At 38.0% G+C, this 25,435-nt stretch overlaps 1 protein-coding gene across 1 annotated transcript in view; it reads left to right on the top strand.

The window, feature by feature from the left end:
• The first annotated feature begins 7,340 nt into the window (after positions 1-7,340).
• LOC145276763 (uncharacterized) overlaps positions 7,341-25,435 on the top strand; it is a 281,728-nt gene continuing 263,633 nt past the window's right edge. The window contains exon 1 of the mRNA XM_080128016.1: positions 7,341-7,497. The gene's annotated coding sequence lies outside the window, so the exon portion shown is untranslated. The remainder of the gene's footprint in view (positions 7,498-25,435) is intronic.

The following is a 25,435-nucleotide window of genomic DNA, read 5'->3' as shown; positions in this document are numbered from 1 at the left end:
TCATTCTAGCGTTGGTTGGAAGAGGAGGGGGACGCTGGCATTTTAGTCCAGCGGTGAAGGGGGTGGCGATCAAAAAAGTTTGAAAACCACTGTTCTAAAGTGTCCTCACGTCCAGATTGCATTTTTGAAATTCACCAGCTGTGACAATCAGGCTTTAGTAGGATGTATTCCAATTCCTGCTGTAGCTGTTCATTTGAACCTGGAATACTAAAAATTGGTCAGTCATCTCATAACATACTGAATTTTCAAGAGTTTATGATAATTTAAAATACTTGTGAAAAAAAAGTTTGGGAACTTATTCAAGGCACCTTGTAAGCTATCCTTTTTATTTATTTATTTTTTTTTATTCAAGCTGTAGTCTTTCACATTATACTTTACATGTTTGTTTATATATAAATGTTTCGTTAGTTTATTCCCTTTTTTTTTTTTGGTGCTTTATTCACAAAATCACGTTAGCATTTGCTAACTGTGACCCATTCATAAGTTTCATGTTTTTATCCGTCTTTTTTATTTGCCAAATTAGCTGTATTTACGTTAATTGTTAGCACTGTCTTTTCTCTATTTAAAAAAAAAAAAAACACAACTGCCGTCAAAACACACTATCTGAAGCCGTGCCGCAAAGTGATGAACACTCAATGATGTTTCACTCAGTTATCAGGAGAATACATAGAAAAGATGGTTTAAAAGAAGTTATCCCCCTTGTACCAAAAAATATTTAAAACGAATTACGTCCCTTGCCTTTTTTTTTTTTTTTTTTTTCGTTTTAATGGAAAAATCGAAAATTTCCACGCGGAGACGGGGATTCGTTAATACACGAGGGATAACTAACATTAACTAAGAAAATAAGCAAGAGACAGTGTGCAAGAGACAATTTAGGACACTGAAATAATCAATCGAACAACTAGTATAAACAAAACCAATTATAAGACTGTAAATACGTATAAAATGAATGACCAATGCTCAAAATGTATTGTCGTGGAACGCTTACATCATATTTTTGCTCCACCAGCCGGACAATCTTATATACACCGCCTGGCGGCAAATAACCCTTTTCTCGTGTTGAACTGAAGTGAAAGAAATCAAAATTCAACTCTTTTTCCATTAAAATAAATAGGAGAGACTTTGATTCTGAATCGAACATAAACACAATCAATTTTCATTGGAATTCTTTTAATTGTATGTATTCGATTCAGCGGAGAGTTAATTCTATTCATTTTTTTATTTTTTTTTTAACAGTGCTTGTTGTAACAATGCCTTCTGATAAATACAGGGTGTTAGCGGCCGCCCTGGGGAGCGGTAAGTCTCCCGAGATGCGACTTTGACGTTCTCAGTCAGATCGAGCCCAGCAGCCAAAGAGTCTCCAGCAGCAGTAGTTCAAACAGCCCTTGTCAGGGCTACGTTTTTCCACATTAATATGCAATTCTCAAACCATTCTTATGCGACCCACAAACTATTGCCTGTGTGCTTCCTGAGATCTGCCCTCTTCAACCAGCGGCCTCCAGCTCACTCTTGCAGATTTCCAGCACCTGCTGCATCCTCCTGCACTCTTCCAGTGCCTGCCGCAGCTTCCTACAGCCTTCCAGCACCACTTGCAGCCCTCAGCAGCTTACCATTCTTACTTACTTCCGTTTTGTAAATAAAACTGAACTGACTTCAGCCATTTTGTTATTCTTCCTTTTTTGCTTTGCTGTTTCTTTCTTTTTGCCTCTGTGTCTTAATATTTTAGTTGTACGGTCAACTGGTTTTATAACTGGTTGTTAAACCCTCCACAACAGTATAAACATTCTAACCTCTCTCTTTACTTAAAAATTCACCAAAATCAGGAAATTAACCAATTTTAATGAAATTTTCACATGTAAGATCCCCCAGTCGCAGATCACCAGATGTGGCCTCTGACCCTGTTGAAACTGCAATGGTCGTTTCCTAGGAAATCTTTACAAGATTCTTCTGCATCGTAGGCCGTGTCGTCGGTTCCCGATGCCGGCGTCCGCTGAAAATTAATTAGCTTCTCATGCAGGCCAAAAGAAATCAAACACAGCTGGTTCTAGTCTGCTACATATGAATTCACAAACTTTACAGGTGTTTTACATATGTACAATTGTTCAGTTCGATTACACCAGAAAACAGTCCAAAATCTTATTCTTCGTTCTCCACGATGGCGACGATGGATGGACAGGGGTTGTGGTGGCTCTCTGGGGTTAGTGCTCTTGTCTCGAGATTCGGCTTCAATCTGCTCCTTTCTGGCCCGGGCATTTGCTTATATTGGAAGGTAATGGATTAGGTAGGCTATTCCCCAGACCAATCACCACTGGATACGTCAATCCGGGGAATTCCCAGTTCTTTGCGTGTCTGCAAACCTTCATAGGCTCGCGAATCTGGGACCACAACTCAAATTCATTCACACGCCCAAAAAGGTTGACACTTTAATTTCTCATACTCAAAAGGCCAGACATCCTTGAGCTGGGGTTCGTCAGGCCAAGAACGAAATTGTATTTTGTTCTAACTTTCCAAATGACATCTCTTGTCATTTTTTTCAAACAATAAAATTATATGTCTGCTTTAAAAAAACACAATAAATTCATCCGTTCAGTTAGGTTACCCGCCACTGCCCAGGCATCCAATAATGCTTAACAGACAATATCAGCATAATTACCCGGTCTTAGTCAGTGTTTAGGAGGTCTCAGTCTCTCCCAATAGGGAGCTGTATCGCTCCCTGAGGTGGTCACACCACACAATATTTATCAAATGATCACGGAATATGATGAACCCATTATTTTAATTCAAATTTTAGTGGAAATGTATTATTTTATTTAAACAAAAACACCTTTACTAAAGTTATGGTTTTCAGTAATTTAAAAAAAACACATGAATGAATTTATTTTTATGAAAATAAAGCACCGTAAATTTTAACAATAAAAAAGAAAAATTAATTTTTTCAGGAAAATTACAAAAAAAAAAGCTCCTAAACTCCATATTAATGAATTCGATATAACTTATAAGACTCACGGCAAAGCCACCAAGTATAGGATATGTGGCGCCCTTCCTATCAGCCAATGGGCATGCATTTATCGGACAAAGGATCTGTTTTGAAACTAGGTTAGTGTTTTTTTTTATTGTTAGTTTATATATAAATATATATACATACATATATGTATGTATATATATATATATATATGTATATATATGTGCATATATGTATGTATATATATATATATATATATATATATATATATATATATATATATATGTGTGTGCATATATGTATGTACACATATATATTTATATATAAACTAACAATAAAAAAAACAATAAAAAAAAACACTAACCTAGTTTTAAAACAGATCCTTTGTCCGATAAAATGCATGCCCATTGGCTGATAGGAAGGGTGCGGTGGATACTAGAAAGCTGATTGGCTAACTAAAATCTCAATAGAAGAGGAGCATATAAAAACAATAAACAACCACAGAATTCGCGCATAAGCCTGAAGAGTCCTAGAGTGGATGAAACGCGGAATATTCAGTGTAACTTAATCGCCATATATATTTTATAAATCACTAACTAGCTCTACCTACATATTGAGCACTTTTGAAGTAAATACTTAAAGTTTACGCATAAATCTATACTTTCGTATATTAATTTTATGTGAGTAAATAAAGTAGTTATATATATATATATATATATATATATATATATATATATATATGTATATATATATATATATATATATATAAGTTTAATGGTTAAAGTTAAATTCTGAAAAGCAAAATATAAACACATATATTCAAGTTAAGAATTTATTGTTTGGCACAAGGAATATATAGAGGGGAGTTATGTTAATTTGCTTAATCCATGGATTTTCAATACTAGCTCATATCATCAGAGGAAATGAAATGCAATAAGCAAAATGTTCAGCTGTGAATAAACAAGTATTTTGCTTTTCATCACATATATTGAAAATGTTATTTGAATGCTGAATAATAGTTATAGGCAAAGGAATTCCATACAACCTGGGCAGTCCATTATCGGAATGAATTCAATATTTTCCGGGATATTAGTACCAGGTCGGAGGAATAGTGGTCCAGGGGAGAAGCCAGCAATCTGATATATCAGAAATGTTGGGATGTTCCATACTGTTATTCCGAAGGGTATCCGAAGTGGTTGTCTTCGTCGGCGATTTAAAGATTTTTAAATATTGAGCTTTACCTTTTTGGCTAGGATCACCCTGAAAGTATTACTTTAATGTAATATCTAACAGGATATATCACTTGGTCTTTAATCTGTTACTATCTCGCTTATACATATACATATATATATATATATATATAGCTCTTTTGTGAATTGATGCTTTCGAACGCATTATTTTGTTTGTGTTTATCGTATAACATGTCTCTTGTTTTCTCACATTTTGCTAAAAATATTTCTCTGAAACTGGCTCATCCCCAAAAATATCTTGGCCAAAACGAAACGCTTAAATGTAACCCTCCAAAACTAGTGACTTCTCTCAAATAAGTAATATGTGATGATAATTCCAGGAGAATTGTAATTTTTATCGAACAAACCATAAAATAAGGATAAAAACTAATGTTGGGACGATTAATCGGAATTAGGAATCGGAAAAATCAGAACTTTTGTGGGTATCGGAATCGGGAGAAATTTGTACCTATTTTCCAATGGCAAAATCGATTCTTTTAATTGTCTTTTTTATTTGATTTTGTTTAAAGCAAAATTTTCCACTGCTGGTAATAATGATAAAATAATAAATATTTATTGATTTTAAATTATCAGTAAGACTGAAATCGAGAGATCATTCTTCACAAGTTTATTTTGACTCTTAAGAAAATATCTCCACATTTAGCATGTTTTTATGGAAAAAAATAACAATTTTATAGTTAAATATTTAGATATTTATAAAGTATCAGAATCAGAATCAGTAATCGTATCAGAATCGTGAACAATATAAAAATCGTTCCATCACTAATAAAAACATTTAAAAATTAAAACTGCGATATTTATTTTTAGTGTAACAAGTGAAGAAATGTGTGGTCCCCTGTGAGTGCACAGTGAATGAGGCATAAAAAATATGACTAAGTTCAGCATTGCCCCCCCCCCCCACATCTAGCCCCAAAAGTCTCAAGGAGGACGTCAATTCCTGGTGAAACGGTGCAGTTTTAGGCCTTGACATATGTAAATTTGAGTTCTCACCATGTCAAAAAAGAAATGACTAAGTTCATCATTTATAACATTAATAACAAAAAAAAATATAATCTTTAACAATTCAAAATCTAGGAATGTACCTGGTGTATATAAAAGTCTTATATGTGATTACATTTTCCAAAACTTTAACATTTAAAAAAAAAAAAAAAAAAAAACAGTTGAAAGAAAGAGCAATTGTGTTGTAGTTTTCTTTAATAAAAATTCCTTTTCTTTTGTAATTTTTTTTATTTATTTATTTTAAGTAGTAGCATCTTTCTTTTCTTACAATTCCTCAAAGTTTTGTTGGCTTTAGCGTCCCAAATTTTCATATGAAAATCAACAAACGAATCTCTTAGTAAAATGAAATTATCTCCCTCAGCATAAGGATGAATCCTCTATCCAGTCATGGCTGACAGAACAAGAGCATGCTACCCCCTGAAGTAAATAAAGAGTTCCGCTCAAAATTCTGTCCGAATTCTTGAGTTCGACAAGATACACCTGAAGAAGGTCGGAGGTTATATCGACCGAAACGTTGTAAAAAATCACACTCATGATGAGAACAATAGTCCAAAGAATTCAAATAATACGAATAACCAATCCTCATCTAAAAAATTCACAAACGTAATATTTGTTATATACTTGTTTTTTGTTGTCAATGGCCAAGTACAGTGTAATCACGTTGACACACTAGTTAAGCAACGTTAAGCCTGGTTATTACTAAAATGGGTGACCAATTTGGGAATTCCAGGCGCTGTATGTAGGAGGATGCTGACACTTTCTTGCAAGAGTTGCAAAAACCTAACATCATTTCCCCTAACAGGGATATACATGCGACTGGGGACTGCTTGTGAATTTCATACTCCCATGAAACTTTCTCCTTTGGAGGAAGCCAGTTAAACCTGAATAGGGTTAGTGCTGACCGACACAATGGCCAACCGTTAGGGTAAGTAGATCAGTTCTCGTATCTAGGGATCATTCTAACATCAACACCCACAAGACGTTGAGAATAGAATCAGAGCAGCCTACTCAACTGTTGCATATCAAAAACCATGCATTTTCATTTTAATAGACATTTCAAAATGGGGTGGGGGTGGGGGTGCATTTTAAAAAAAAACCCTTGTCTAGAATATTATATTAAGTATATTATATTAGGTTTATTGGAAAGAGCATAAAATTTCACATCGACCTTGGAAATATCGTAAAAATTGTACCAATAGAAAAATTTTGATAGATTTTTAAAGTTTAAAAATCGTAAAATTCAATTGATTTCATTGCGTAAAAAAAAAAAAATGGCTGCATGAAGGCGCGCCGGCACTTGGTAAACACTGTTTTTTAAAAAATAATATTTCTATTATTTTTCAACCAACTTTTAATAGATATTTTGGAAGTATATGCCATAAAGAAAATAAACAACCCACTTTTAAAAGAGAAATTACGACTTTTTTTTTTATATGTTATTCGCAGTTTCGTGTTAGAGGTGTCAAAAATCCCCCCCCCACACACACAGCACAGCATTCCACAGCAAGCACCTCTTAAAAATATTGAATTTTTTTGATAACCTGGTAGATTAGTAACCATTCGACAATAAACGCTTCTGAAAAAAATAAAATAAATACGGGGGGGGGGGGTACCGCTTACATACATGCCCCTTTAATTGTTCATGCAATAATATATTTTTTTTTTTTTGCCCTTCAGCACCAAAATCAGTCTGAAATGGCCTTTTCCCTGCTGCTGATCCTGTGCAGTTAAGGTCCACCTTCTCGGGCTTTACATTCTCCCTTTGAGAAGGGGTTACTTTATTGCTAATCGCCTGATGTGTCCCTACCGGAGAATGCCGATGGCGCTGCTCATGCATTTTTATGCAGGCAACAGTGAATCTCCTCTGGAGAGCTAGCCATTCATTTTCTGATCCTAAAAGCCAACCATTTTCGTATATAACTATACAATTAATCACAGTTTTTTTTTTCGGATTTTAGTTTTAATGAATTGAAAATTACACTATTCTTCGCATTTCGAGTCTCTAAAATATTACCCTGCTTAAAATACCAACTTTTTATCTCTTAATTAATTTTGTTAAAAATATCCATTAATTTTTAATTTACGATTTAAAAAAATAAATAAATATACGAAACGGCGGCTGCAGTTTTAAATGAATGAAAATTATAAGTGCAATGGCGGTAATGACAGTTTTTACTCAACTTCAGTCTTCGTAATATTTTTCTTTTCTCTGTTATTGCCTTTTTAGTGTGTTTTAATGTTATACCGAGTGTCATCATTTCATACGATAAATTGCTTTTTATCCAGGTAAACACATTTTCCCCTCCATTTTAGTAATTTAAAACATCTTTTACTCACACGTGCATGCGGGCCATAACAATATTAAGAAAAGAAAAAACATTATTTTGTTGGGTGTTTGTTTACATTTGGTGATCGTTTAAACCAACGCATTTCAGGTGAAAACACTATTAGATACCTTTGCGTCATGTCAAAGTTAGTATGAATTCTAAAAATTACGAAAAATGGTCCAGTAGAGAAATAATTACAAGTAAAACTGGAATTTGAGTTTTATCGTATGTTTTCGTATTTTGGTAAATTTTACTCCCCGGCCCAGCGTAAATACCCCAACCTTCCCATGTTAAGAACGGCTTTTGGAATAAACACCCCTCAAACCTCCATGTTAATAGCGGCTTTCGGAATAAACACCCCTTAGCCTTGAAAGCCGTTCTTTTCGAGGTTGAGGGGTGTTTATTCCGAAAGCCGTTTTTAACATGGCGTGGTTGGGGGTGTTTAGACTACGCTGGGTGGGGCACGTCGTAAAAAAAAATGCCTAATTTTTTTTTAATACCTAACCCGGCGTAATTTACCTCCTAAAAATAAATCTTTTTTCTGCTAATACGTTTTAAAGGTGATATGAAAGAATTAAAAAAAATAATAAAGTTAAAATTTTAGGCTGGGGGACCACTTTCCGGTAAACGTTACCTTGCGCTACAACAAAACACTGATCACTCTAATTTGGTTTTGTAGGGGTATTCAAAGAATAGTTTTCACGAGCGGTTTGCAAAAACATAAACACGTTTTTATGTTTTTCGTTCTTTTTTTTGGGGGGGGGGAGATATTCCATTAACAGGCGCTTCTGCAGTTTAATTAACCGTTTTTTCCTAAGTAACACGCCGAGATTAATCGAACAGAAGAACCGTATAATATTTCACACAAATTCTATTTACATTCAGGAGTGGGGGGGGGGGCGTGTGTGGCAGTCGCGACAACTACACACCGCCTCCGTCCGAATGTAAACAGAATTTGTGTGAAATATTAAACGATTCTTCTGCTCAATTAATCTCGGCATGTTACTTACGGAAAAACGGTTCAGTAAACTGGAGAAAAGCGTCTGTTATAAAATTTACAACTTCTTACGGAAAAAACAGTTAATTAATTGCAGAAGCACCGTGACATTTATTGGGTGAGTTTCTTGTTTTGAAGTGATTATTGAGTCTTCAAAGACATCGCGCCCATCTTTTCTTGTTCTTCGTAGCATTCAACATTACTCGTTTTTCGAACTGAATAAACATTTTGCATTAAATAAAAAATACTAAAAACTTATCCAGTTAGGTAGAAAAGTAACTTATCTTGCCTATAAATTTTTTTTTTTTTTTTTTTTTTTTTTTTTGACAACTTTTTTCGTACCTCTGTGGATTGTAATACAACCCACTTAAACGTAAAATAAGCACCTACTTGTCTACATAGCGATTAACGAGACCTGTAATCGTTAACATTTTTTCAAGTTTAGTGAGACCGGGGAGGGGGGGAAGAGATGGGAGGGGGGGTCATAAGTTCCAAATATTTTAAAAACGTGTAGAAACATTTCAAACATGGGTAGGTTTAATATGGGATTTGTGCAGTGTGCACTTTTGCGGCCTTCCTGAAATAATAATGTTATTATTGTGAAAGCCATTTTTAAAATGGGGGGGGGGGACTATTCTATGCTTCCATCTAACAATTTAATAAAAAAAAAGAAAAGACATTGTGAAGCTTAAATTTAATCTGGTAAAACTATTCAAAAATAGCGCGGTGGCAAAAGTGCACAAGCACTCTTAACATTTATAACTCCACAATTTTCACTTTTTGTTTTAATAAGATTTGCATTGAAAGGGTTTTACCGTTAAATATTAATTATTTCCTGATATTATTGAAGCTGTTAACAAAAAAAAATAAATAAAAATATAGTGGACCTGTACAATGCACCCCCCCCTTGTATTTTTTCTTTTTGTCTTTTTTTTTCGGTGGATTATTATCGATTCAACCTATCATATTATAGAATAATTAAAAAAAAAGCAAATATTTTAATATTAGTAAAATATGATCCGTTTCTTAATACAAACGTTCTAGTAAATTTATCCAGCATATTGGAATCACTCATATAGAAAGATTTTTCATTTATTAATCTAAGGGCAATGATATTAAGGCATTTATTATCCATTGTATTCTGTACTGTTTTCATGGTTGCCATGTTTGTTTTCGTGCATGTGCATTAAATTTTTTCATACCGTATGTTGTAAAGTAGAAGGGCTGTGAAAACTGCTGGGTCCTTCAGCCTCATGCTCCGGAACTCTTTTTTGAAAGGAACTTTTCTATCACTGGTTTTCTGTTTTGAGCAAAGCACAGCTGCCTATCCGTATAACCGACCATCTAACACCGATACATTCAGTCCTGCTCGCTGTCATTCTCTTAATTTTTCGGTGCTTATGTTTGTGTGGGGTGTAAATGGGTTCACATGCTCATTTAATTCCTGATAGTTGATTGTTGGTTCTGCTGAATGACTGCCAATTCCTTCTCTGGGTACGGAACCAACCACCCACTACACCCATGTAGCTCAGTATCATAGTCTGCACAGGCTTTTGCAAGGATGTTATACTCTGGTACTCTGTTTTTTTTTTTTACATGGAGGTCACCCCTTATCAAAGCCCGGAAGCCACTTGGGGATAAGGGTTATTGCGTGTACAGTAATCAATGGGATAATCTCGTAGTAATCTGTTGCATAATTTTTGTGGCGGCTGATCATGGGACCACTTCCCCAACACAGTCCAGGTTCTGGTGCGTTGGTCGAACACCGCATGAAAGTCAGGCTGTTCCAGCTCTATTGTCGCACCCAGAACAAAAGCCGTCCTAACAAAATGTACCTTGCTTCCCTTATCGATATGCATGCTGCCAAATTTCTTGATGCCAAACCCCATTGGCTTGATGTTCACCACTAATACGTCAGGATTCCTATTGGCTTATATTAATGTTATACTGCCAACACCATAGTGCATTTCTGTCCTGCCGTCAGAATTGCAGTATTCTTCCATACTTTGGGTTGACATAATGACCCACTTACAACAGATGATGATCAGTCAGAATCCATCAATGCTATTCGATCTAGCCCATCAATCTTTACTTTTATCATGGGGAGCACCTATTCTAGTTTTTTTTTTACACGGTGGTCACCACTTATCAAGGCCCGGAAGCCACTCAGGGATAAGGGTTATTGCAAGTACAGTACAGTACGTTAGTGTGGAGATTTGAAAGTGTTTGTTTATGTGGGGAGAGTGGTGCTGGCTTTTCGCCCCTTGCCTCATTTCCCGGACAATTTGATGCCACATGTTCTTGCTTCTTGCATTGATAAGTGTATCTACAGAAACACCCTGCCTGCTTTGCCCCTGGGCTGCCGGTAGTCTCTGGCAAAGTGATTGGGACCTCCAGACTTGTGGCACTGTCCTGCAACTGCATTTTGCTGATTGGATGTTGAAGGTTCGTTCACAGGCGCGTGAGGAAGATTTCTGCATCTCCCGACTGCTGCAGCACAAGATTCCTTCACTTCTGCCTCCTCCGTCTTGAGAACTCAGACATTCGCAAGAATCTGCTCTATGGTTAACTGTTGTCTAATGGAACTGGGGAGTCCTGACACGAAAGCGCAACTGAGCCATCGATCAGAAGGGTTCTCTTCTATTAACCGTGCAAGATCCTGCAGGTCACCCAGGTATTCGTCAAGTTTCCCCAGGGCCCAAATGACTGGCAACAAACTTGTCATATGCCATAAAGGGGTCCGGCGCAAAAACCATGAGGAGAGCTTATTTTACTTGCTTCAAATCTGCCCTCTGATCATAGGTTAATCTCTGGTATATGGACAGCATGCCACCTCTCAGCCTGAGTAGTAGAACGCGCTCATCGTTGTCAACCCTTTTGAAAGGAACTTTTCTCTTCTATCACCGGTTTTGTTTTGAGCAAAAGCACAGCCGCTTATCTGTTCAAGTTCAGTCTTTTATCCCTTTGAAGTCTCCGGAAATCTCACGGTTAATCTCGCCCTTTTTTCAATAAAACCAACCATGCCTACAACTTCCTCTCTGTCCCCATGTATCGAAAGCAGTCAGAGTAGACCTGCCTTTTGAAGGTGAGTGCGTTAGAAGAATTACTACTACAGGTTGTGCGACCAATTCAGTATGACAAATTAACTTATCTCCCTTGACTTAAATTAAGGGCCCACTATTGTTAAACCAACGCATTTCAGAACGTTATTGTGATTGATTTGTTTGTTATGAATACATCTAGCATATCTTTTGCTTGATTATTTTTCGTAATTTTTAGAATTTATACTGATTTCGCTATGACACAAAAGTACATAATGTTGTCACCTGAAATGTGTTTGTTTAAAAGATCACCAACCTACACAAACAAGCCTTGCACCTATCATCAAGTTGTAGTATCTGTTTAGTTTTTGGTCAAAACAACTTCATTCTGATAAAATTATTGTATTTGTATTTTTAAAATTCTATTGCAATTTAAAATGTAACAAAGTAAATATACAAAAATTTAATTTAATGTTGAATTTCTAAAGATGATTTGTCATTTTGCTTCGTTAACTTTAATATTAGAAAGAAAAGAAGGAACTCTTGGAGCTTATCCAGAATCTGACCCGACTCTGTGTCTGCATCTTCTGTCATGGTTACAGAAATAGTCGGAAAAAGCCGACGTGAAGATGGCCAGAGATGATAAAGTTTAAAACATTAAAAACAAAACTAAAATAAGAAAATAGTTGCCGTATGTGTAATTATATGAAAAAAAAAAAAAACATTTGTTGCTTAAGATAGTTGATAGTATTTTTTAAAATATGTTGTTTTAAGCAAAAAACAACCGTACTTACTTAATTGGCATGTCGAAAATAGGAATATATCCAAAAATTACGAAAATTCATGGAGTAGATAAAAGTAATTAAAAAAATTTGTATGGAAAACTAGAAGAAATGGCATTTTTTCCCTAGATCTAAACACCTTGAAGATCGCAAATACAGGCGACATATCTCCCCTTTTCACCGCTTTAATGGCTGACGTTTTGTTTTAGACTATAACGATAAACTTTTTTTTATACTAACAACACAATAGCAGTAGATGTGTCAGAAACTTTGTGAAAAATATTGAATAATTCGACCCCCTGTCTTTCTAAGCTTATAACTATACGAAAAATGTAATTCAAACTCTAATTTTTTTTTTTTCAATTAAAGGAGCAAGGACCAAGGTTTCATTTAAAAAAAACAAAAAAACACAAAAAAAACGTGGTTTAAAAAAAAAGGTTTTAAACTTCGGACTTTACAGGTAAATTTCTAAAAAAACACTACTTTTTTTTGTTTTAAATTTGAATATATTATTTATTGATCTTTTATCTTCAATTTGTGATATATAACTTTGGTGAGTAAATTATTTACTTTTTAATAGGCATTTCAAAATGGGGCAGGGGGCGTGAATTAAAAAAAAAAAAAAAACGTTTGTCTAAAATATTATATTCGGTTTATTGGAAAGAGCATAAAATTTCATATTGACCCTGAAAATATAAAAATATAATCAATAGAAAAATTTTGATAGATTTTTAAAGTTTAAAAATTGAAAAATACTGAACTCGTAAAATTGAATTAATTTCATTACTGTTTTTTAAAAAATAAAAAATATTTCCATTACTTTTTATACAACTTTAATAGTTTATTTTGGAAGTATAATCCATAAAGAAAATAAACAACCCACTTTTAAAAGAGAAATTACGAGTTTTTTATATTTTATTCGTAGGTTCGTGTTAGGGATGTCAAAAATTCCTACAAAAATTCTGATACACCTACAATAGCAGTTTTAATGGATGAATTTCCGTAATTTTTAGATATATTACCATTTTCGACATGACAATTAAATAAGTACTGTTTGTTGTTTTGGCTTAAAATGACATCTTTAAAAAAATTGATCTGTTGACTATCTTAAACACCAACCATTTTTTTAAGAAAAGTATATAAAATTTTCTTTTTCAAGAAAAGTTTTCGGTATTTGTGACCTGGTAGATCAAATAAAGACTTTCCATTAAAAAAAATTGATTTCGAAGAGTATTCGGATCTGTTTCAAATAATTATTAAATTTAAAATTGTCACCGGCAAGTAGTTTTTATGATATTAAGACCTACATTTTCCGGTGTATTCACTGGTCGCCATTTTGAATATTGTTGTTTACAAGTCAATTTGGCCTCATTTTCGAATACAAGTTAACCCAGTCTCTTTAAATTTTTTTTTGGTGTGTGTGTGTGTGTGTGTGTGTGTGTGAGGGGGGTGACTATTAAAGAGTCCCGTTCATGCAAGGAAAATTTTTTTTAGATGGGGTGGGTCACTTTTATTTTTTCGTCTTTTTTTGTGGGAGGGGGGGGAGGGATTTAAATCTCCCTGTTTTGCTCTCATTTATAATTTTATTCCGGGTTGACTTGTTTTTGAAAACGAGGCCAGATTGACTTGTAAACAACAATATTAAAAATTGCGTTTCGGCCAAGATCAGAGAGTAGTATCGGTTCTGATGCTACACTTCATCTTTTCAGTCCTCGGTCAGTGGAGGAGAATTTCTTCATGAGTGAGACAATTTTTATTTTTGTTCCTATCCAGAGTGCCTCTTTTTGGGAGCTGGATTTTCCCTACAAACTGACCTTGTGTCTAACTCTGTCCTCGTGGGGGAGGTAAGTAAATAGGAACAATATTCAAAATTGCAACCTCTGAATTTATAAGGAATTCAGTGGAAAATCTACATCTTAATATCATAAAAACTACTTGCTAGCAATAATTTAAATGTGATATTCGTTTGAAACAGACCCGGGTACTTGTTTAGTTTAATCAAGACATTAAAAAATTATATTGTACGTACCCATTTATAGAATTTAGTTCTCATAAAAAAAGTTCACTTAATTTGATCAAGTAGGGTTTTTTTTTTTTTTTTTAAATAAAGTAGCATAAAACCATGAATTTCAAAACGAGGGTTACTTCCCCACAAGATGTCGCCATCTTTTTTTAAAAATTTGCTTGTAAAAGCTAAATTTTTGATCAAATAAAGAGCATTAAAAACTACTTAAAAACACACACACACCCACAAAAAAAAAATGAGCCAATAATTTTTAGTAAGTTTTATTGGTTATAATAACATATTTATTGTATATTTTTTATGTAGTCGTTTGTTGGCTTCTCTGCTTTTTTTTTTTTTTTTTTAGTCTTCTGGCAGCTGATTATTGATGGCTAATTGCACTGGCATTTTCCAGCTACTTACTATAACCTGCTGGAAGATGCTGACAAAAAAAAAATAATTATATATATATATTCTTTGGTCACAAATATAGGAAAGAACAAAAGTTTCAAATTTAAAATTTAGTACAAGCGAAATTTACTTTAAACAGTTTCTGAAAATTTATTGTAAACATGTCAATCTGGAACAATGTACCATGCTATTCAAAATTTAACTCGAATGTTTCCATGGAAGTCGTTTCATTGCTAACTTGGATGTAAAATTAGTATTTGGGTTAATGAAAATGTTTTTTTTTCTTTTCACAGAAAAAAAAACAAACAATAGTGTTTATGCATTATATAAAAAATACATTTTAAGTAATTACATTATTACATAATTATTTGTCATGTCGAAATTAATAAAAAATTTAAATTATGAAACATGGTTGAGTAGAAAAAACAATTACAAGAAAAAAAAATTTTTTTATCCAATAATGTAGATTTTATTGGCTTCTTCTATTGCGGCCAATTTCGTATAACGAACAGGGAAATAAGTTCTGAAAACAAGGGAGATAACTTGTTTTCATAACTTATTTCCCTTGATTTGTCGAACTGACTTATCTCCCTTGTTTTGTGATTTCGAATTAGAAAATAGCAGATCGAGAATATATAATAGCAATGTTTTTTCTGTTTTTTTTTTTTTTTTTTTTTTTGTAAATACTTCTAGTCGATCATTTTTCATAATTGTTGGAATTTTATTAATTTTAGCATGGCACTTAATTACGTAATAGTGTTTTTACTTAAAATGCATTTTTTTATAATACACAAAAGCACCATTTTTTTCTCCAGGAAAAAATTGTTGTGATAACTAGGCACCTCCAAAATTCACCATAGAATTACCCCCTCTCCATATGTAAAACAATGTAACTTTATTATGAATTAATATTATCAGTATAACTTCTGTACCATTTAAAAGAAGGACAAAATAAACTAATGATTTTTTTTTTTTTTAAATTTTCATCGTACGAAAATCATGTTTACATAATTGATAATTGGCGTTTTAAAATAACGTTCCCATGTAGTAAGCATTTCGAACGTGAAAACATACCCGTGTTTAATAAATCTAGCAAAAATCAACTGTCAGATTTTCGAGAAATTTTCGATACTTATCCATTTTAGAATGAAATCTATATATATAAAAGCGAAAATGTGTGTTTGTATGTCTCGCAAAAACTTTCCACACGGGTCACGGATTTTCGCCAGATCAGTATCATTTTAAACTTCCAACCTTCGCCCAACAAAAATATCGAAAAATTGGCCAAAAACGTTAATTTTTTCACCCTAAAATGATCACTTTTCTACAGGGTGGGGGGGTCAGCAAAAACTCTTCTCTCATGATGAATTCACTTCTATGCATGCGTCATACGACGTCGTAACCTGATTTACTTTAAATATTTGAAAAAGCGACACAATTTTGCCGACGTCGTCTTAGCTCAGTTGCTTAGAGCGTGGCCTCATTATCTAAAAGTTTTGGGTTTGAATCGTGGCGTGAGATGTCTTCGAGTTTTTGAATTTTAATTTTGAAGCAGGGTTATTTAAGCCATTTTTAACGTAATGTTCATTTTTCTGTTTCGCGTTTGCCTTACGTTAGTTTTTTTTACTTCGCTTATTCTTAGGTTTTCATTAACAATCCACACACACACACAAAAACACCCGGGCACCGCCGGGTATCACCCGAAGCCATTTTTCACGTTTTTTTTTTTTTTTTTTTAAATTTTATTTTTCAGATGTTTTAAAGAAGTTTTAACGTTCGTTTTTCTGTTTTCTTTTTTTGTTTTTCCGATTTTTATATTTAAAATCATTCATTTGCCTTGCGTTAGTTTTTTTTTTAAATATTTACTTCGCTTATTCTTATGTTTTGATTAACACCCCCCACCCGAGCACACACCCGGGCAACGCCGGGTACCCCCCCCCCCGCTAGTTACATATAAAATGCAGTTTTGCTAAATTAATATATATACTATAGTCAATTGAATTGCCAAGAAAAAGAAACTTCCTAAAAATTAATTAATTTTTAAAAGATTAAAACGATTAACATTCCATTATTTAAAAACTAGCGGGGGTACATGGCGTTGCCCAGGTGTTTGGAGGTGTGTGTGGTTTTGGGTAAATAAAAGCTCCGAGGGGGGGGGGGTTAAAATAAAATAAAAAGTTTTAGTAGGTGAGTATGAAGATCGAACCTGAACCCTTAAGGAAAAGTTGGAAATTAAAGTGTGAAAAAAAAATCGTGCAACGTTAACCACTGCAACATACTAGAGTCACGGTTGAATTTGAGTAATAAAAACAGAATTGACATGTGGCAGCCGTAAAAGTTAACTCTACTAATGAGGTCACAGAAGTAGCAGACTAAACTTTTGCTCTGCTTCTATTTGACCTCATTAAAAATGAGGTCAAATAGAAGGAGCGGACTTTACTTTTGCTGCGGGGGGGGGGGGGCAGCTTTTGGGTTTGTTTACCCAACTTTGACTGTTTTTTTTCACCAAGATGTTGGGGAGGGGGAAACCAGCTCCCCATTTTCCAGATTGAATAGCAATTGTCTGATATATGGAGTTTGGCCGCCCCACATTGATCAAAGCTCATTGCTTCTGGACGTTCCCGGCGCGGTGCCGAGAACGGCTGGTTAGGTTTGAATTAGTTTCACTTTTTATACGAAAAAGCCGAATCAACACGCAAGAAGTCAAAATAGCAATAATTTTGTAAAAATCGCTGTAAGTAAATCTTAACGCTACGCGCTTACCCAAATCGTAAATATTATTATATAGGAGATATATAAACAGTTGTAAGCGATAGTACCCCCCCCCCGAGCGTGTGCGAAAGAAGCCTTTGCCAGACATACACGAAATGGTCACACACATTTTGCCTTTTATAGATGTTCCATTACAACATAGATTTTTAATTAAATTGTCCTTAAATTTTTGTTCAAATATCAAGTTTTAATATAAACATGACTTTTGTCAGCTATTTTATCGCCAAATTAAAACCAATTCAAAAATATTATTGCACAAATATTAGACATTTTATATACCACCCTCATATTTTGTTTGTCTCTTTTTACCAAACAAAAGTATGGAAGCCGGTGGTTAACCAAATGAACACTTGTAAAACCGTATTTGATATTTAATAATGTTTATAATATTATTAATCATTAAATTGTGTAAATCTTAAAATCTAACAAAATTATAACAAAGATTAATTATTTATTGCAGCTTGAAGAAGATAAACAAAGGTTTAAAAAAAAATCATTAAGTCGCTTCTGCTTTTCCATAGTTCGTATAGTTAACACAAGTCTGACGTCACGGAATAATGCGCTCCTTTTTTTCACATTGTTTTGGCAATCCCTAGTGCTAACAATAATAAAAAAAATTCTTTAGTGGGACTATTGAAAGTAAACTTCCTTTTCAAAAAGTAAATTTAAATTCTAGTCATATCAATTAGAATGAAATAAGTTTGAACAATGATGATAAATTAATCTCAAATATTTATTTGTTTTTGTACAAATCACCTAATTTAATGGTGGTTTCTGAGTTTCTTAGACAAATTATGAAATTTGACAGAACCTGCAGATAAAATGGGAAGAGAACTATTTGGAAACTCACCCTATTGCCAATTCACTTTCGCCGATTTTTTATTTACATCATTTTTCGGATCAATGGCACTTATCCAGTTTTACCTTAATTAAAAAACTATTCATGAAAAGAAAATAGAAAATTTTTTCTTTACTTTCGTGTTAGGTTTCAAAAAGACAGTACACCAAAAATTATGCAATTTCATCAAGTATTTTTTTTTTTCATTAAACAAAGCAAAATAAATTCCAAACATGATAGTTAGAAGATCAGACTTGTGCAATATTGTTACTTTTTAATTATCTATCTATACTCCTATAAATTCGTTTTTCTTTTGTGTGTATTGATATTCATATTAAAAACCCTCTTTTCTATTTATTTAATGTATTTATTTGCTTCCCCACCAAAGCAAATTAGGCACAAGGCCGTTTTTAATGTGGGGTAAAAACCAGCTCCCCTAAAAGTAGGCAAGAAGGGGGCACTCTGCTTACCAAAAATAATAATTGTCCCAGTATAGAGGGTTTCCCCTCCATTGACTGGTACAAATTATCTTGCAGGACAGATACTACACTTTGATCCCGGCCCGAAGGCCAAGAACAACAGGGTGTTTATTTGCTCCCCCACTGAGCAAATTAGGCACAAGGCCGATTTTTAGTGTGAGGAGTGAAGGGGAAATGGGGACCAACTCCCCGGGGAGTAGGGGAGCTGGATAGTGACAATTGGTATGAAGGGTTTCCCCTACATTGACCAAGGTCTTATATGTGGGGTTTCCCCCTCATATGATCTTTGCTTGCAGTATCTGCCGGAACAGATACTAATACTACACTTTGATCCCGGCCCGAAGGCCAAGAACAACAAAAAAATGCAAGCCTTTTTTCTATTTAAATATTTATTTAAGAAGAAAAATCACAAATTTTACAGAATTTTAGGGTTAAAATTATATAAAACAGGCAACTAATTCTTTTTAAATGTGGCATGAGGCCAGAAAGGGTGTGGGGGGAAGATGGGTGTCGGGGGTCGTCCACTTGTCTATTCCCTATCACTAGTTGCAATCACCACAATACCGCATTCACTCTAGGAGTTGGATCTACTTAAAGCCCCAGATGACAATATGTACAATTTTTTTTTTTTTTTTTTTTAACAATAAAATTATATACAATGGCTTTTTTTTTTTTTTTTTTTGACTTTATATTTACAATGAAATAATGACAAAATGGAAATTGTGATGTGTATGATATATGCGGATGAAATTGTGATGTGTATGATATATGCGGATGATGGGCGGGGATAATGAGAGCCTTAAAAACACCCCAAAATAAAGAAAAATAACAGTAATAAAAAATAAATGAACCAAATAAAACGTTAAACGGTGAATGTGTTAGTACTGACCCACCCTTACCTATTTGATTTTGAAATGCTTCCTGTTTTCCGGTATCGGCCGAAAACAAGGGAGCACTTCCTAAGAGGGAGTGGGCACAGCTACGGACAAAATAAAGGGGGGGGGGGAAGGGATATTCGGTGACCTCCAAGAAAAATAACATCGGGACGGGTTTGGACTAAAATAAATTAATCAGGACTGGGCTTCTTTGGAGGTATCCTAACACCTTAAAATAAAAATTGGGGACATGGAACTCATTTATACCAACTAGCTAAGGGACTGATCCACTACGGGATTATCTTGATCTGGTCTGGGGGTTGCTTTTACGGTCGGCGTGTGCCATGCCTAGGCAGGGAACACGTACTCAAGCTTGTTTCGTACAAACGCACATAAACTAGCAGTGTGAATCCACCTCCTACTAAACTGTGAGCGAGATAACCTCCTTCTATCGCATCTGATTTTGATTTTAAGTTGGTGTTTAAAATACAAAATCAGATCCCGATGAGAAGGTGGCTCCCCCCCACGCCCTATCTCTATGCGTGAAACCCACACTACCAGTCTAGCTACGGCCAAGGTCGCTAGGAACACCATTCGTTCCTCCCTAGGCCACAAGGGATCTGCGTTGTAGACAACGGATGCTAAATCCAGGATCGTCACCTGATCGGGGACGATGCGAGCCGTGACCTCACTGACATACTCCCAGAATTCACGGAGCTTGGAACAAGTATAAAAAGCATGTTCTACGGTTTCTAAGCTATCTTCGTCGCACCGTGGACAAAAGGGACTAAATACCATACCAATTCTAAACAATGTGTCATTGAGGGGTAGAGCGTTTCTAACCAATCGCCAGGTCAGGGAAAATTCGGAATTGTTAAGGTATCCCCGGCCTGGCGCCCAATTCCACAGAGAGCGAACCTCCCCCTCCGACAGCTGCAGCCGCTCCCCAAGCGGGTCCGAAGCGGTCCCCACCACTAATCGCCGATATAATGCCCTTCTAGGCTGTGCAAGGTCCAAGGACCCTGGCATCGCTCTAAGCGCATTTCGGCATTCGTTGAAGAATCTTGATTGCCCTCTCGGCCTTCTTTGGCATTCAATTAAATGATTGGGGATAAGGTCGGGAAAAGCTGCACCGACCGCGAGTTCTACCCAGGAACGCCAACCTTTCGGCATTTTTGTGGCTAGCCAGGTCAGGCATCCCCAGGCCCCCATCTTCAAGACGTTGAGTGCAGACCTGTCTACGGACAAGCGGGCGTCGCTCATTCCACAACAGTAAGAAGAGCGCACGCGTTAAGGCCGCCATGCGGACCGCAGGCAGAGGAAGTACAGCCAATCGGTAAAGGATCAGCGGAAACACATAAGTGGCGCATGCCTCCGCCCTACCTTTAAGGGACAATCCCCTTCGAAGCCAAACCCTGACAGACGCTTCGACCTTGCTCTGTACTTCCGACCAGTTCTTATCTAGACATAGACCGGGTCCAAACCAAACACCCAGAATACGGACCGGGCCATCCGTCCAGACAAATGCGCCAGGCAAAGCATTCGAGCCCCGCCAAGCGGCCAACCTCAGGCCAACGGATTTGCTGAGATTGACTACGGCCCCTGTAACTTGTTCATAACGCTTGAGAGCCTTAATCACCGTAATAATATCAACGACGCTCGAAACAAATACGGTGACATCATCGGCAAACGCGGAAACCCTGGCTCGAGCACCGCCAGGAAGAGCAATTCCGCGCAGGGCCGGTCCAGCCACCCTGGTCCTCACTTTCCTAAGGAATGGTTCCAGCGCGAGGACATACAGCAAGGGCGACAACGGACACCCCTGTCGCACCGACCGAGAAACCGCGAACGGCGCCGACCGCACCCCGTTGACCTGCACAACTGCCGTCGGCCGAGCGTACAAAATGGAAATCCATCTGCAGAAGCCGGATCCAAATCCGGCGGTCTCTAAAACAGCCATCAGGAAACGATGATCCACCCTATCAAACGCCTTGGACTGATCCAAATTAATCAGCGCGGCTTCAGTGTCGTCTTCTAAATTTTCTATGACTGTACGTATCAAATGCAAATTATTTTGAATTGATCTTCCCTTCACAGCGTAATTCTGATCCGGTTCGACCAAGTCAGCGATAACAATCTGCAAACGATTCGCCAGCACTCGGGCCAGGATTTTTAAATCCGTATTCAGCAACGTGATTGGCCTAAAATCATCTATCCCCCCAACATGTGTGTCGTTCTTCTTCAGAAGTGTGACCACTCCTTTGGTAACCTGACTCGGGATAGATCCCGTGTCAAACCAGTGGTTAAACACACCCGTCAGAATCGGAACAAACATGTGCGACATCCTCAAGTAAAGTTTGTAGGGTAGTCCATCCAGTCCTGGTGATCTGTTATAGGCGACCTGCTTCATAGCAGCTATGACCTCACACTCTGTAACCCGACCATCGCAACCAGCCGCTCGGGCCGCCTCCAGGCGGGGCGAGCCAGCCAAATAGTTGCCAAACTCCTGGACGCGGAGCCTGGACAGCTGCGCAAAGAGATCTTCAAAGTGCACTCGAAACCGCTCGCAAATCCCCCGAGCCGACACTAAGGAGTCCCCTTCCGGGCTCTGAATTTTACGAATGTAGTTATCCGATTTGCGCCCGAGCGAATAGACTCGTTCGGCTTTGTCAACATTCACAGCTTCGTTGGGCATCTTTTTAATTCTAGCCCTAACTACCTGGCCCTGATATCGCTCGCTAGCCAAACGACTCAGGTCCGCCTTAGCTAACCCTATTTCTAGGGAATCCCCCCCAGCCACCGCCCGGGATAGTCTATCCTCTAGACGCTTCTCTGCCTTGGCCCTATCTAGCGCGAGGCATTGGCCATATTTGACAGAGAAGTCTCTAATGCTAGATTTGGCGTTTACCCACCACTTACTCCCGGTAACCGCCCCCACTAATCCCTTCTGTATGTGTTTAGTTAGCCTTTCCCGAAAGTCACCTATCTCCAGTAGGGAGGTATTTAACTTCCAGTACCCAGCTAACTTGGGGTTGCTATCTAAGTCTAACCTGGCCACAAGTAGTTTGTGGTCAGAGTGGCCTAACCAGTGGAACGTGGGACAAGATATGTATTCTATGTTGCCTCTTTTAACTAACAACCGATCCAAGTAAGTACTTGAAGCGGAAGGCCTGCTAGAGAGCCACGTCCACGTCTCCCGCCCCGGGTGATCCACCCGATACCTGTCTACCAGATCGCATCTAGCCATCACGTCCGACAGACTGGTTTCACACCCATCCGTCCCGCTAGTCCCGCCCACCTTATCTGCCCTGGGGTCAAGGATGGCATTCCAATCACCCACTAGTATTAACCGTTCCGAACCCCCGAGAAACACCTCCAACCGCCGGAAAAAGGAAACCCGCTCCCGTACGCAATTGGGCGCATACACCACGACGACTCGAAACGCTCTATTTGCCACGGCAACATCGGCCACGATCAGTCTACCATCAGTATCCGCGTGAACAACGCTAACCGTGGCAGAAAGGGTGCGCCTAACCAACAAAGAAACCCCCCTACTTTGACTATCACCGTATGTTGAAAAGACATCATAATGCCCCTCCAGCACCCGATGATCGTCAACGCAATCGTAGTGAGTCTCCTGTAACGCAGCCACATCTATATTCATCGACATGAGGTCCCTCAGTACCCTAGCGGCTTTGCTTCGGCACCTCATGCCCCTAACGTTCAAACTACACAAGCTCAAGGACGTGGCCATTGTGTCTAGATATCCGCAACCACCGACCTAAAGTCTTTGCTAGAAAGGGTGCCGCAGGACTGGGCGAGGTTGCCCGAAAGCAACTCGGACGTTACTCGTCCGTCTCGCGCAATACCTCCGACATCCAGGGGAAACGTTAATTTAAGGGCCCTATACAAACAAGGGTGGACGTAAATAGGAACCTCACCTTCGCATCTCGGCGCCAGCTGATCGAGGGAGTCATGCCTCTCTTCCACCAACTTTAAATCTGGAATCGCCCCCCCTGGCGTCGTCGATCATATTCCACATGGCCTTCGTGCGTCCAGTTTTTGTATGGCGCACAAAGGTCATGATTAGGGGGGCGTCTGGGAAGTTTTTAGGGTTGGTAACACTTTTCCCGTCGATTATTTTCATTTCTCTAAGCGGCTTAATCAGGCCCCTATGGCGCTGCGTTATATACGTGTCAGCGTGAAGGGGGTCTACTTCGCAAATCCGGTCTCCAGGAAGGTAGGGGAGCTTTTTCGTCTTTTCACTCCTTACAGGAGATACAGAGGCGGCTCTTCTACCGCTGTTGGTTTTTGTCACCGGCTTCTCCCGGGACAACGAGCGGGCACCGGTTGGAGGGGTATCGAAAAGGGATGGGGATTTTGGTTCAGCCGATGAGGTTAGGGTAGGGGTTTTGGGTGGCTGCACCGTAGAGACAGTCTTCTCTACATTCATAGGGGACGGGGAACGGGACCCTGCCTCCTTGTTTTTTCTCGCCTTCTTTTTAGTTTCCTTTTTCGGCACTTGGTACTCTACCACAGTAGCCGTTTCCTTATCGTGCTCTCCTTCTGAGTCAGACGAGGAGACCGGATGCATTCTTTTCTGGCCGCTAACAACTTCTTTAGTGGTAACGTTGGTGGAAGAGACCGTTGACGACACTGTGGGAACCGGCTGACCTTGTACCTCAGGGGGCTGCTCTCTTGTGGAGGGGGTCTTGGTGGTTCTGCCATTCTTCTTTACCACTGTAGTCCAGCCGTCCGACATTGTTGCTTCTTTGCCCCCTCCGGTTAGCTTCTCAGGGGCTGCTGGTACCACTGCCGCCGGCTTTGCTACTACTACTACTGTCTGTGGGTTTCTTTTCGGACATTCCCGTGCCATATGGCCCTGCTGTTGACAATTCCAACAGTGGGGCCTGCGACCTTCTACTATAATGCTCATCGACCATATGTCGCACCTGAGCATGGGGGGGATGTTTTGTAATCCTTCCTTGTCAACACGCATTTTTAGGCTGTAGTCCCCTACCATAAGGTTACGGGGACCACGGACAGGAATGACGGACTCTACGTCCCCATATTGACTCATAAAGGCCCCTAATTGCTCAGGGCCGAGAATACAGGGGACTCCCAAAATAGACACGTTCGTCCGCGTCTTACTTAAATATTCCGGCTTAAGTCGAATATGTCGCCACATGTGTTCCGATTTGAATATATTGACGGCGTCTTCCTCTTTGGGCAGTAGTAAATCCCACACTGCATAGCTTCTACGGCAGATATAGGTTGCGGGGATATTTAATTCCCCCAGAATTTTCGCCATGTCGTCTTTCGGCACACCGGTTAGCGCTCGTTTCTTTGTGTCTATGGAGACTAACGATATTATTCTCTTTGAAAGTTCTTTCATAGTTTTCGGTTCTACTCTAATAACATTACCGTCGGTCAAATCCTTATATTTTGTATCGAATAACCGGCGGTAATCCCCGGGAGTTAGTTGCGACTGGGGGCCCCAGTCTTTGACCACTGCCGCCGCGGCCGTCTGCGGTGTTGATATTATCGTCTGTGACACTGTTAACAGCGGTGATTTCTGTCCCGGGGCAATAATAGAACCGGACGAGTCTATTGTTTGTGAACTCCCTGGCAACGTCGGCCACTCTCCCGGCTTCTCCCTTGGGGACGACGGTTTAGGGGTCAGTGCCGGTTCTTTTGTGG

This window comes from Euprymna scolopes, chromosome 5 (assembly GCF_053919585.1).
Source record: "Euprymna scolopes isolate OS-2025 chromosome 5, ASM5391958v1, whole genome shotgun sequence".
Taxonomy (NCBI): Eukaryota; Metazoa; Mollusca; class Cephalopoda; order Sepiida; family Sepiolidae; genus Euprymna; species Euprymna scolopes.
Note: the sequence above shows the minus strand (reverse complement) of the source record. Positions and strands in the feature narration are given on the sequence as shown.